This window comes from Ziziphus jujuba, chromosome 8 (assembly GCF_031755915.1).
Source record: "Ziziphus jujuba cultivar Dongzao chromosome 8, ASM3175591v1".
NCBI classification, from domain to species: Eukaryota; Viridiplantae; Streptophyta; class Magnoliopsida; order Rosales; family Rhamnaceae; genus Ziziphus; species Ziziphus jujuba.
The window spans coordinates 18,523,770-18,537,626 of record NC_083386.1 but is presented as its reverse complement, the minus strand read 5'-3'; the positions used below and the strand labels follow the sequence as shown (position 1 = coordinate 18,537,626).

The 13,857-nt window shown below is 29.7% G+C and overlaps 1 long non-coding RNA gene across 1 annotated transcript; it reads left to right on the top strand.

Annotated features, from left to right (window-relative positions):
- The first annotated feature begins 1,261 nt into the window (after positions 1-1,261).
- Positions 1,262-1,851, top strand: LOC132805137 (uncharacterized). Its single transcript, XR_009640506.1, has 2 exons — positions 1,262-1,473; positions 1,657-1,851. It is a non-coding gene; the product is annotated as an uncharacterized LOC132805137 (long non-coding RNA).
- Positions 1,852-13,857: the final 12,006 nt, after the last annotated feature.

The window sequence follows — 13,857 nt, the reverse complement described above, 5'->3', positions numbered from 1 at the left end:
AGTATAACGGAAGAGGGACATAGTAGATGAAAATAAAAGCAAAAGAGAGAGAACCGGAAGGGCGAAAAGGACGTTTGAGATTTTCAGTTGGGAAGCTGGGACCGATATCCGTTTTGGTTTTGGCTTATTGGAATATAGTTTTGTTTTTGTATTTTAGATGATCTATTAATCAAGCTTTAATTACTTAAAAGAATTTGAAGTTTAAATGGAATAAGCTGAACAAATGGGCCCTCCTGTCCCTCCAATGGTAGCCAGTCTGGGATTCCAATTCAATATATAAAAGCTGTCACACGGTACGTATAAACCAAGTTGGACGTTTATATGGAGTTGGAATTGTGTTTTGGTAAAAAAAAAGAATAATAAATAAATAAATGAATTTTGAAATTTGTCATAAGGAAAAGGCTTTTCACAGATAAGAAAAAGACCCATCATCTCCAGCTGGATTGTGAGCGGCAACAGATGGATTTGTGCAGCATAACGTGCTTCTTTTTTGGAATTCCCATTTAAATGTGATGACTTTTTGCTGAACCCAATTTGGCTTTGTCTTTAAGATATTTGGTTTCCAACTATTCAAAGGTTGACCAACAGTCGGAATTTTAGCTCCAAATCTTCAAGTTCCAACCACTTTAATGTCGCTTATAAACACTCAAATTTTTTATTTTTTATTTTTTTCGAAACTCAATGTCTCAGCTTTGTTACAAAATATATAATTTATGAAATATTGCCGGTTCTGACTTTTTGAATCTCAAAATTATATTACAAATGTGTTTCAATAATTTTCTATAAAAACTTTAGATCTTTGGAAGAGTTTATAAGAAAGTTATATTTAAAAATAACTATTAATTCTGTTTTTTTGGAGCTTCTACTTTTACAAAATATTATTTCAGAAATCTATTCTTTATTAGTTTAGATTAGAAATTTTTCTCCAAATTTAAAATATATTTTAAAAAATTATCTAAATATTTCTAATGTCTATTTTGTAATGATTTTAAACTGGCTAAAATTACTTTCAATAAGATAAAGGCCCTTCATATAGTTTTTGGTAACAAAATAACAATATCACTTTTTAGTGATTTTGGTTCTTTAAAAATCATTTATTTGGTCATTTTAAAATAAGTACCAATTAGGTAATTTTTGAAAAATCATTTGAAATAATTTCTTAAAATCACTTCTAAAAGAATTGTCAGAAGCTCCTTTAAACTTTTAAAGGGAGAAACAGAGACAGTTTTCCAAAGGGCCTATAAGAAAGCTCTTATGACCTAAAGCTCTCTCAAGAAACATAATGAACAAATGTTATCCCAGTGCCTAAGTAAACAAGAAAATAAATAAATCAATAACTTTTATTTAGTGAGTAAATAGAAAAAAATGTTGCAACTTGGAAGAAAGTACATTTGTAATTATTTTTTGCATTAATGAGCAATTTGGAAATTACAATTTCTGAAAGTGATGCAGGAACACGAAGCTGCTTTTAATGTACGTATTTAAAAATTCATATATATATATATGTATGTACGATTACATATTAATATTCTACTTATTTGAAAATTTCCAAATACAAAACAACAAGAGCCATAGACATTGCTAGTTTCCTCCTCTCTTCCGATCTCATTTTGCTCTCTGGCCAGCTAAAATTTGTGGATCTTCTTGAAAATGCAGGCCTTTCATTTCGTCTACAATCTCTTTGTCCTTCACACTGACATTTATCTCCGACCACAGTCTCTGCCAGAGAACCCTCCAAGAGGCATACTTACGGAAATTCCAAAGAGATGAAAGAAAATTCAGCAGAATTGAGTGCAGATATTAGATTGAATGAAGCATCAAAAATCAGTAATTTTCGTTGGCTTCCTACTATTTCTTATTGATTAGTGTTCGCTTCCTTCTGCTTCTCAGTTTATTTTTCTATTTCCATTAGAGCCTCAAAGGTACTGATTTAATTTTTTGCCTAATTTCTTTTTTATATTGGCTGGATTTGTTTGGTTGTTGGGAAAAGTAGAGGGGAAATTTAAAATTAATTAATCCATTATTACACTAGTTTGATAGCAGTGAGGAAACTAATTTAATGTCTAATGGAAATTATAAGAAACTTCATTTATTAAGTCTTCCAAACAAAATTGTTTAGATATAGTATAGTTAATCTTAAATAATTTCATGAAAAAGAAAAGGAATGAAAATGAAAACCATATGGTAGAAGGTTTAATTTGTTGTATATCTGTTTTTAAGTAAAAAAAGTTATATGGAAAACTGAACGAAATAGAAGTCATTTATGGGCAAATAAAATCGATGTCCTATTATCAGCTTAATTCATATATATATATATATATATATATAGTGCTAAAAAAATAGTCTTCCTTTTTTTTTTTTTTTTTTTAAACCAAAAAAAAAATATATATATATATATATATATATATATATAATTATTTTGTGGCCAGACGGAAGCTTCCAGCTGTAGCATATAACTGCTGCAGAGGGATCAGAATGCAGAAGCTTTTTTAACCTCTCTTGAATCCTATATAAATAGATGAAAGGAGTCCTTGCACACTTGGAAAAGAAAATCGCAACATCTTTAAAAATATGATTTTTATAATTGATATTTTCAGAAGTAATTCCTATAATTTAAAGGGTTAATATCACTTTCGTTTCTTCTATTTTTATTTATTTATTTGTACTTATGCAACGCTATATTGGAAAATTTCACTATATTCCCCTTAAGGTTCAATTTCTTTCTTTCTTTCTTCTTTTTTTTTTTTTTTCAAGAGAGTTTTATTTATGTTTTGCTTTAAGCCTCTTTTACCAGTTAAATTATATATATATATATATATATATATATATATATATATAACTTTTACCAGTCAAATTATATATATACATCAAAATATTCTTTGGGAATTAATTCTTATTTTATTCTGAGAGACATATTGGATATATTGATAGATATACTAAAATTGAAATCTATATGATACTATATAAATTTAAATGCTTACCGTTAATAATTTACTTTTTCATTTTAAATTTTCAGTATTAAAAGTAAAATTTTTGAAAGGATTAACATGTAAAACTAAATAGATTAATTAATTTGGATTCTATTTTTATTGGCCATATCATTATATCTTTCAAAATAAAATAGAAAATAGTTCTCAGAAAATTATCTCTCTCTCTCTCTCTCTCTCTATATATATATATATATATATATATCTAAACAAAAGAAAAATAATTCATTTACAATTACAAATCACAATTATCTATTATTTCTTACAATATTTATGCCTAAAAAATTACAAATGAAATCATAGATTATTATTTGAAGATGAATATAAAAATACAAAAATAAAATAATAAATGAACTATGTGTACATATATAAATAAGTAAAAAGTGTCATTTAAGTCAAGCATATAAGTTTGCTAATAGTTCGACTATTAAATGGGGTTAAAGTGAAATACAAATGAAATTTGAGGGGGTTAAAATGAAACAAAAGTGAAACATTAGATAACTATAGTAAAATTTTCCAAAATAAAAATGTATTTGTGCAAAAAATTCAAAATGGAAGAGGTCAAAATGACATTTATCCTAATTAATTTTAATTCCATGATTGTTGCATTGTAATACCTTTCATTGCATTTTGAAAATTGCAAGTTTCAATTGCATTTTGATCCGATTAAAGTTTTAATTTGTCGCATCTTAATCCGATTAAAGTTTTTCTTTAATGATGATTAACATATTCATCTTCCATGATTTCTATGTGACCAATATTAAAATGTAATTTGTTGCACTTTGGGCTATTTGGTTTTAATTTGTTATGATTTAGGTTCTTTATTTTTTCTTTTAAATTGCATTTTACTACTTTATATCTTTTAATTGCTGTTAACCAAGAAATGGGAAAGATCAAAATGCAATAAGATTGAAATTTAGAGATTTAAATTGCAAGATACTAAAAATTGCAACTTTTAAGTAGACAGTATTAAAGTGTAATAAATAACTAAATTGCCATATTAAAAAAAAAAAAAACCAACTTAATTGCATATTTTATATTCCAAATATATTTTATTAACTTTTTACCTTTTCCTCATACCCCTTTAAAATACTTCCCGGTATATATGACAGCCACCTCGCGTGACTTACATCGATTCAGCAGGCTGCATGTTGGGTAAAAAGGAACATAACATAAAAAATAATTTTATCCAGAAAATTATCATAAAATCTGCAACTTTTGCCCAATGTATGATTGTATTTGAATCCAAAGATTGAATTTCCATCTTTATTTTACAAGTTAAAATTAATTTGTTGTATATGCTCTGTTCTTTGTCCTGAGATGCACTTGATTTTACTCCCTGCTGATTCATTTTTGTTCTTTTTGCTCTGGTTTCAAAACCTTACATCCCATCCAACTTATTTTCAAGACTTGTTGCAATTATATCAACTAATGGTGGCTATTGAAAATGTCAGAATACGTACTCTGTACGCCTATAAAAACTGGCTTTTACTTGATTAACTTAATTGAAACCTCCCAAAATAAGATCTAATTTGGTAATGTATTTGTTTTTTGTTTGTTGTTTTAATTATACGTAATTTGTTTGTTTCAAATAGTTATTGTTATGGATAAAATTCTTATTCATTTCATCCAATTAATTATATTCATAAGAAATGAGTCTTAAAAGCCATATAACACAATCTCAGGTTGTGAAATGATTTAAGTCTTAAAAATATTTGAAGATGTAGATTGATATTGACGTATGAGGCTGTAAAATGCCTCCTATGCATAAATTGAGGCGTCAATGTCAAAGTTATGCCAGCAGGATGAGTCCATATGTCCCCAACATCCACCTTCGAGAACAAATAAGGCATGAATAATGAAGCCATGCACTAGGCACAAGAAGGCGCATGTCATTGCCCTTTGTGAGGGCCAATCAGGATATCCTTTTGGATATGCTCATTTGAAACCCTAACTGAGCGAAGATGAATGATCCCACAATTTTGAATTGGCCATCGATACATGAGTTCCAAGTAAGCTAGGCTTGTCATGACGTTCAATTGGTATTTCATGAGAGGTCAAAAGCTACTTTACCTGGCAAGAAGCTTCTAGAACATGGTGGAAGGTCTAGGTGGCAACCATCCCACAATGCGGAGCCATGTGGTATGCATCCAAAAATCCTCAAACTTTAGAAAGGCTACAAGTTAGATTTTTGACCCAACTTTTTTCTCTTTTCATAACTCATCACTCTATTGGAATTCGCCTTGACTAATTTAATCAGCTTCAACATGAATTGAGCATTTAAGGGTTTTGTTTCTCTTCTCTAAGGTTTGTTTTGGCCCACTGTTACACACTTTTAGCTGAGAGGTAGCTTGTGGTTCATTACCTTGATAGCTTGAGCTCTGTCTTGTGGAAATTTTGAAGGACTTACAAACGGGAACAAACTACACTACTGCCTTCCAAGTTTCAATGACAACACATGTTCGTCAGGACCTATCTAAAATCCCTCACCGGAATTTTAGATAAATTCTGATCCTAAGAAACCTTACTGTACCTTCAAATGGAAAATTCGATAGCATCTCCCCTAAGAGTTGGACATGCCATAAAATTTCTTGTATAGAAAATACACTTCTAATAGCACCATCTTGTTCCTCCCATCTTACTACAAATAATTCTTACAATTTTCGACACTTCAAATGATATAAAGAGATAGGGAATAAATGCATTATTAATTAAATAAATATCCAATATGGTATACAGAGCATCATAGACAATTAAGTAAAGTTAATACAACATAAGATAGAAAGAAATGTTATAAGATAGTAATAAATGAAAGGAAAAGGCTTCTTGGACTTTAGAGATGAACACAGATGTCGAGCTCTCCCTCATACGGTCAACATCTACCAAATCCGAGCTTAGGGGAACGAATTTAAAAATATGAGATGCTAATCATCTTAGTGAGTGATCCTAGCTACTACATAAATAATAATATAACAGTATAAAATAATTTTGATTAATTAATAATAAATAAATAAAAATAATAATACATAAGCAAAATTTAATATTTTCTCTCAAAATCCTCACAATTTCACTTAGTTGGAAATGTTCCCCTTCTAAAACAATTTTTACAAAATCCAACATTTTTATACCCCTAAAAAATATAGGAAATTAATAAGTAAATGAAATACAAATAATTTAAAATTTAAAATCAACATTGAAAATAATTTAGTAACAAATTATTAAATTTAGAATGAATATCATAAAATAAAATAAAATCACAAATAAAGTTTGTAATAGAAAAATATGGTATCAATCAAAATTAAATTCAATATATATAGATAAAAATTTGGATTTAATAAATCGATAATAAAGGAATATTTTAATTAAATTAAAATGTCCATTGAAATAAATTGTAGAAATCTAATAAAATTATTTTAAAACATTAAATCAATTTAAATAATAAAATGTGAATAAAATGCATTTTAAAACATTAATTTAAAATAATTAATAAAAATATGAATAAATACATTTTAAAAACATTAGTTGAAATAGTTGATAAAACATAATTAAATGCACTTAAATACGATTTTAAAACATTTTTGCTTTGAAAGTCATGTCGAGAAAACAACTTGATGGACCACACTATATACTATTGGTGCCAAGTAGTACCCAGCGTTCCAAATCTCACTCTGATGGGGAAGTTAATGAGAGAATCTGCAACAGTTGCCTTAGCGTCCCAACGACGCCGATACTAACAACATTAATCCTGGCCATAGAGAGGATGGCTGATGCTCATTATGCATTATACCTGTCTATCCTCAAGTTTGTGACTCACATGGGAAGACTATAAATACTTGCACGCTAACAATCAAAATAGATAGAGTACAGAACATTAATACTATATGACGCATTTAAAGTTGTAAAATCATAAATTGCATAACATCCTTCTAAGCCCGTAAAATTCCACCTTTTCTTTAAATCATCATCATAAATCCATAAATTTTAAATGCATCAATTATTACCACAATGGCACCAAATTCATAATTATCTAACTTCAAAATATATTTTTGAGCATAATGATTTAAAACAAATATTTTCCTCAAATTCTTAAAAATTAATTTTTATAAATCTACACTTAAACCACATAAAATCCACAATAATTAACATTCATGTAAATGCATTTTCAAGATTCATAATAAATCCATCAATAAGAATTAACAACAATTTAGTAATAACTTTAAAACATAATTTCTTTAAAACCCAAATATAAATTTGATGCACATATATATTTAAATCATCCCAATTAGCATCATAAATTCAATTAGAGATTTTCTTAAATATCAAACACTTTTCAAAAATTCAATTAACACAAATATATATATATCTATATATATAAATTTTAACAACCCAAAATAGTTTTGAAGGAGGATGACTTACCTTAAATGCGTGAATCAATCAAGATCGTCTACGGGATCGATCCCACCACTCACACATGCACCTAAAATATCAATATTATACAAAACCGATTAAATTAATATTTTAATCGGGTATAATACATACGAGTATTTGGGGGACCTAATACAAGTCTAAAATACACAAATGATATACCAAAATGAAGCTTGTAACATGAGAATTACAAATTAGGTCTTACCTTATGGAGATCGGATCTGTGATGGCTGGAATCTAACTTGGAAGGTTTCAAATTTAATATCCTTGGATCTCTCAATCCATTGAGATTTGGAGGAAAAGAACTAGGATTTGAGTTTAGGGAGATCAAATTAGTAGGAAAGGGTAGGTAGGGTCATCGAAAACTCGTCAAAAATGAGTTTTCCGATGAGCCACCATGGTCATCAGAAAACATCGCCGATGGCAATGTGTTCGGCAACCACTGGTCGTGATTTTTGGTGAAGAGAGCAGTGTGAAAAATGGATGGCTGGATTGGGAGACATCGGCAGTTGAAGCCGATAGCATCGTTGTCAGAAAACCCCCCGATCTCAGTGCATCATCGGCCTGTTGGTAGTGAAATTTGGTCAGCCAGCTAGTTTTGAGATGACCGACATAGTGGTCTGGCACATGCATGTGGCCGAAGCAGGGCCAATAGTGTGAGGCGGATTCTCTCTCCTCTCACCTCCTTCTCTTCTCTCATAGCTTTCTCATCCAATCAAAACATTCGTGGGTGCCATTGTGCACTCACAGGATTGGTCCAATTTTTGACACATGGCACAATGTCATTGGACACTGTGCACACACACAGATTGATACACATTAAGCATTGTCCTGGAAAAAATTTGTAGGTCCATAACTTTCTAATCAAATATCTAAATTAAGTGTGTCACTAGTCCATCAACTCGTATCAATGAGTAGTTTACAACCATACATGAATCAAAACAAAATTTTACAAAAATAAAAAGTCAAACACGGCACCACTCGGACAGTTTGGATCGCAGTTTGTTTTGCTTATAACTTTCAAACTGTAGCTTCGTTTTTTATGTGCTACTAGTCTACGAACTCAGATTGATGCATACTTCATAATGGTGCCTTGGTCAATGCAAAATTTGATCCAAAAACAAAAGTCAAAATGGACCCCATTTGGTCAAAGTCGGTTAATCTCAGTCAACACAAGAAAATTTTCGATGTACTTCAAGATGGGGTGTTACAATCAAAGTTAGATAATAATTGTTAGAGTTTATTAAGTATTTCAAATAACTATAAACTTTAAGGGAAAAAGAGGATAAAAACAGAAAAAAAAAAGCAAAAGTATAAACATCAAATTGAAAAGGGATATTGGAAGCTAAGCACCCCAAACTTTATCTATGTTGACACATTGCATCCTAAACCTTTTTTTTTCCTGACATTTTGCACCCCAAACTTCCTTTTTACTTGCATCGTTGGTTTTTTTATTAAAAATGCATAATGGAATGATCAGGTGCCTCACATATGCTCTTCAAACGAGGGTAGATCAGGTAATTTTACAATTTTTAGGCTCTGATTGGAATTCAAGAAATGTGAAGGAAAAAAATTGAGGGGAAAAAAGAAAGGGGGGGGGGGGGGGGGAGCTTCAATCCATTGCTAAAATTGAGTTTTGCTTTCTTAAAATATCAATTAGAGAGAGGAGACAGACATAGAAAGTTAAAGAGAAAGATAGAGTACACAAAAAAAAAGAACAGAGACAGAGAAAGAGGAGAGAGAGACAAACAGACAGAGAGATTTATAGAGAAGGAGAGTACATAAAAAAAAAGAGGACAGAGAAAGAGAAGAGATAAAGAGAGACAGAGAGAGTCACAAAGAAAGAGAGAGCGCACCAAAAAAAAAAAAAAAAAGAAGCAAGAGAAAGAGACAAAAAGAGTTACAGAGAAAGAGAGAGTACACCTAAAAAACAAAAAAAGAAAAAAGAGGACAGATACAGAGAAAAAGGAGAGAGAGAACTTAATTCCCTTACAACTTTGAAATTGTTGATGTTACTAAGAGTGGTGGTTTGGAAGACAAAGAAGAAAAAGAAAAGAAGGGATCTTGGATTTGAAAGAGCATGTGAGAAGTGAAAATGGTGAGGAATGAAAGAGAACAGACAGGGACATGGAAGGAAGAAGAAGAAGAAGGAGAAGGGGTTTTGATGAATAAATTTCTCAAATGAAACCCTAATTTCTAAATTGAGAATAGTAAAATTACCTGATCTATCCTCGTTTGATGAGCATATGGGAGGCATCTGGTCATTCCGTTATGTATTTTTAACAGAAAAACCAACGGTGCAAGTAAAAAGATAGTTTGGGGTGCAAAATGCCAAAAAAAAAAAAGTTTAGGATGCAATGTATCAACGTCGATAAAGTTCTGGATACTTGGTTGCCAATATTCCAATTGAAAATTAACCATTTTAAATTGTTTTCCATTTGATGTTTGTGATTTTTATTTTCCTCTCCTAAATTTGTAATTATTTAAGATAACTTATGTATTTAATCTAACACTTACAAATATTTGAAATAAGCAACTTAAATACCATTTAATGAAAAATCAAATATTAAAAGCAACTTACTACTAAATAATATCTAATTTAAAATTATATGCACTATTAACTATATCATCATGTAGCTTCGATATAACTTAAATAAAAGGTGAAAGAAATTAAAGTTATAGTTGGATTTTTGCAATGGAGTGAAAGTGCTATAATAAAATAAATAAAGTAAATATGCATCAATCGCAGCACTGTATTCCAAGATCTAAACTCACAATTATAATTGTATTTAATTAAATTATTAACCTTTTAACACTGCTATTGAATCATCATAAAATTCTTTAATCTACAAAACGGATAACAAAGAAACAGGAGTAATAACTTTTCTCTCTCATGTTTATACAAAATAAGTATGCACAAATACTTCAAACCCTAATTTCTTTATCGTATATATTGTACTAATTTTCCTAAGGACTTATTTCCCAATGTATAATATATATACACACATATAATAATTAATAAATAATAATAGTAATAATAATTATAATATATAATGAATATAGTAATATAATAAAAATAATAATAATAAGAGAATAAAGGCAATTGAATTTTTTGAGAGAAGTCTTTCCATCCAATGGACCAACTAAAGTATTACGGCGAGTATATACCCAAAGACTCTATTGAAAATGTCAATAAACAAGCTAGTCTCATTATTGACACAAATAAATACTGTAAGTGAGTTACATTATTATACATTGTTACACAAAAATATCTAACAGTCCCCCACTTGGACTACAAAATCATTATAAACAACAAATTCACTTATTATGAAATCTCTCAAATTAAAATACCATTTCATCTAAGTATTTAGTATGCTGACATGGCACAACAATATACTATATTAGGTAATAAAGATTCCTCCAATAAATTTCTTAAAACTACCATTTTAACTGAGCATTTTGCATGTCATAAGCTCAGTTGAGGTTGCAGGCATTTACTTAACCACGTGCAATCCTCCAATACATGGTACCATTTTTTTTTGAAACAATGTATATCCAAACAAGGTAGTAGGGATTCACAATGATACCTATAGATCAACATACATATATACAGCCTAAAAGTCTCAAACATGCCTACTAGCATAAGAAGCAACACTATATGTAATAAGCATCACATTATAATAATCCATATACATATATGTATTGCTGACAAGGTAATATTCAATCATATATTGCATACAACATAGACATTATTGCAGATTACAAAACTCCCATTGAGCTATAGCAGTTTTAATTGCTTCACAATCCTATATAGGGACACATGCTCCTCAAGCAAGTTTATAGGCTAGTCTTTATTAGTGGATCTGCCACCATTTTGTAACAAGAATGTACATAACAAAATGAAAGTCTTAACCAAAATGACACAGCTGCGAAATTACCATAAAATAATATTATTGGCTATATTAAAAAAATGTATCAAAAAGCATGTATTATAGTCTCAGAACATGCCATATACTCTACCTTTACAATCAATAAAGCTATAAATGATTGTTCAATACTAATTCATAAAATAGCGTATACTTCCATGATAACTAACATTCATGGTATTAAAATTTTAACCATCTGTAAAATCATTATAATCAACTTATAAAACCTACTACATCATAGTAATGATACGATGATCTTCAAATAAATATTGTGTTGATCTAAAAACAAACATGGCTGTCTCATAGTACACAAAACTGAGACTACTTAATTATTTATCAAAATACACCCACAACATAAATAATATATGATAATATGCAATAACATTAAACTGCAAAGTGCAAAAGAATACTGTCTTATTCTTATTTGTCCCTTTATCACTCTCTTATTTTTGGGACATAGATCCTAGAGAGTTTATTACCTTTGCCACCGATACCATATTAGAAGAATATTGTACATATTATAACTTTTCACAATCTTATCAACATAGGCTTTAATTAAGACAACTGTAATATACAATTAGCCTTGTCCCGAAAAATCTTTATTTCAAGTACAAATGGAACCTGCTTAAAGTTGTTCATATTAAAATGGCTATAGAATAATAGTTTTTATTTTTTATTTTTTTTATTTTTGTCTTAGTCAATGGTCAATATCAACGGAAGCTAATAATATGTCTTTAATATACAATACTATAAATATTAAATTGCTCCCACGAACCTTCAAACATATGCACATATCAACAATATTCTCCTTAAAACCATTGTAGGTGGTAATTTCATTAAAAATCGAGATACTACTGCCATGAGGTTACTTAAGATCATAAATAAACTTATTAAGCTTATGAAACAACTTCTCATTCTCCACTATTTAGAAGTCAATTGGTTGGACCATATACACATCCTTAAACAAAACTCCATTCAAGAAAACAGTTCTGACATCCTCCAGATGCAATTTTAAGTAACAACTAGCTACAATCTTCATAATGATGCTAAAAGAATCCTTTTTTGGAAACTAGAAAAAAGATTTCTCTATAACTAATTCTCCCTTTCTGGCGGTACTCGACAATTAATCTAGCCTAAGATATCTTCACTTGACCATTGAAATCTCTCTTAGTCTTATAGATCTATTTGCATCTAGTATCGTTGCTATCTTTAGGTAGTAATCCAAATCTCACAAATCATCTGATGCATGGATGTCATATTATCTTTTATTGCATCTAACAAAAAATTAAATACCGAACTGCTTATGGCTTCCTTATAAGTGACTAGATCCAATTCATCAGTTATATCTACCTCATGTTTCTGCAAATAAATCTCATAGTTATCAGGTATAATAGATCTTTGAACCCTCTGTGACCTTCTCAAAATGCACACATTAGGATCAGCTGTAACCAAAACATCTTATCCTATCTTAATGGGTTCATTCCTGACTGACTACTGGTTCCAAAACTATTGGATCAACAATATCTCTTATAGGAACATTAACAATAAGAATGAATACACTTTCCTTTTTGAAGTCAAGCTTCTTTTAGACATTTACTTCACCAATGTTAAACTTCCTCATATACAAGAAAAAAGTGTAAATTAGGCATAACTTGTTACCTACAAGAAAAAATGGCAAATTAAAATTTGTCACCACACATCGCACTATATTCACAATCTGCCGACTTCTTCATCTCAACAATGCCATTTACTAATGAGGGCTAGGTATTGTAAACTGAGCATCATTGCCATATTCAAACAAATAAATTACGAATAATCTTAATGTATTCATAATAGAAAAAGTTATCGATATATGTAATAAAATATCTGTAGCATCTCAAAATAGGTAATGTACAAAACATAAAGATTATTGTCATGACATAAAAAATTATTACACATTCTGACATATATTGTTGCAACTATTGGAGTAACAATAAGACATGGGAATTAATATAAGCAGCAATTTATAAGCCAAATTAGCACAAAATGCCATGTAAAGTCTCACAATAGCAGTTTTAAGTGACTTACCATTCGTTGTCATCTCCTATTAAGCCAATTGACTAAATTATAGCAAAGTTGCACCATTCAAGAAATGATTGTTTCCTTTCATTTACTTATGACAAACCACCTTTTATGCAAATTAAAACTTGACAACAAATCCTTATTTTCATTGGGCTTTAGATCTTCACAGTCATTATAGAAACCTTCTTGTACTTGTACTTTGGATTGGTCACCATAACAAAAAGTTTAAACTTGTTCAACTTGGTGTTATCCCTCTCATTGAAAAGAATAAATTTAACTCCTTTAAAATACATCCAAACTTCCTAATGTAATGATGTTTGACCCAATATTGTCAAAAAAGAAGAAAAGCACCTCATTATGGTAAGGGATACTCCTTACCAAAATCCTTATTAAGGTCCATGAAATTGATATAATAAGAGAAAAGTTTCAAGATAAGCTCATTTACACCATTAACTTCA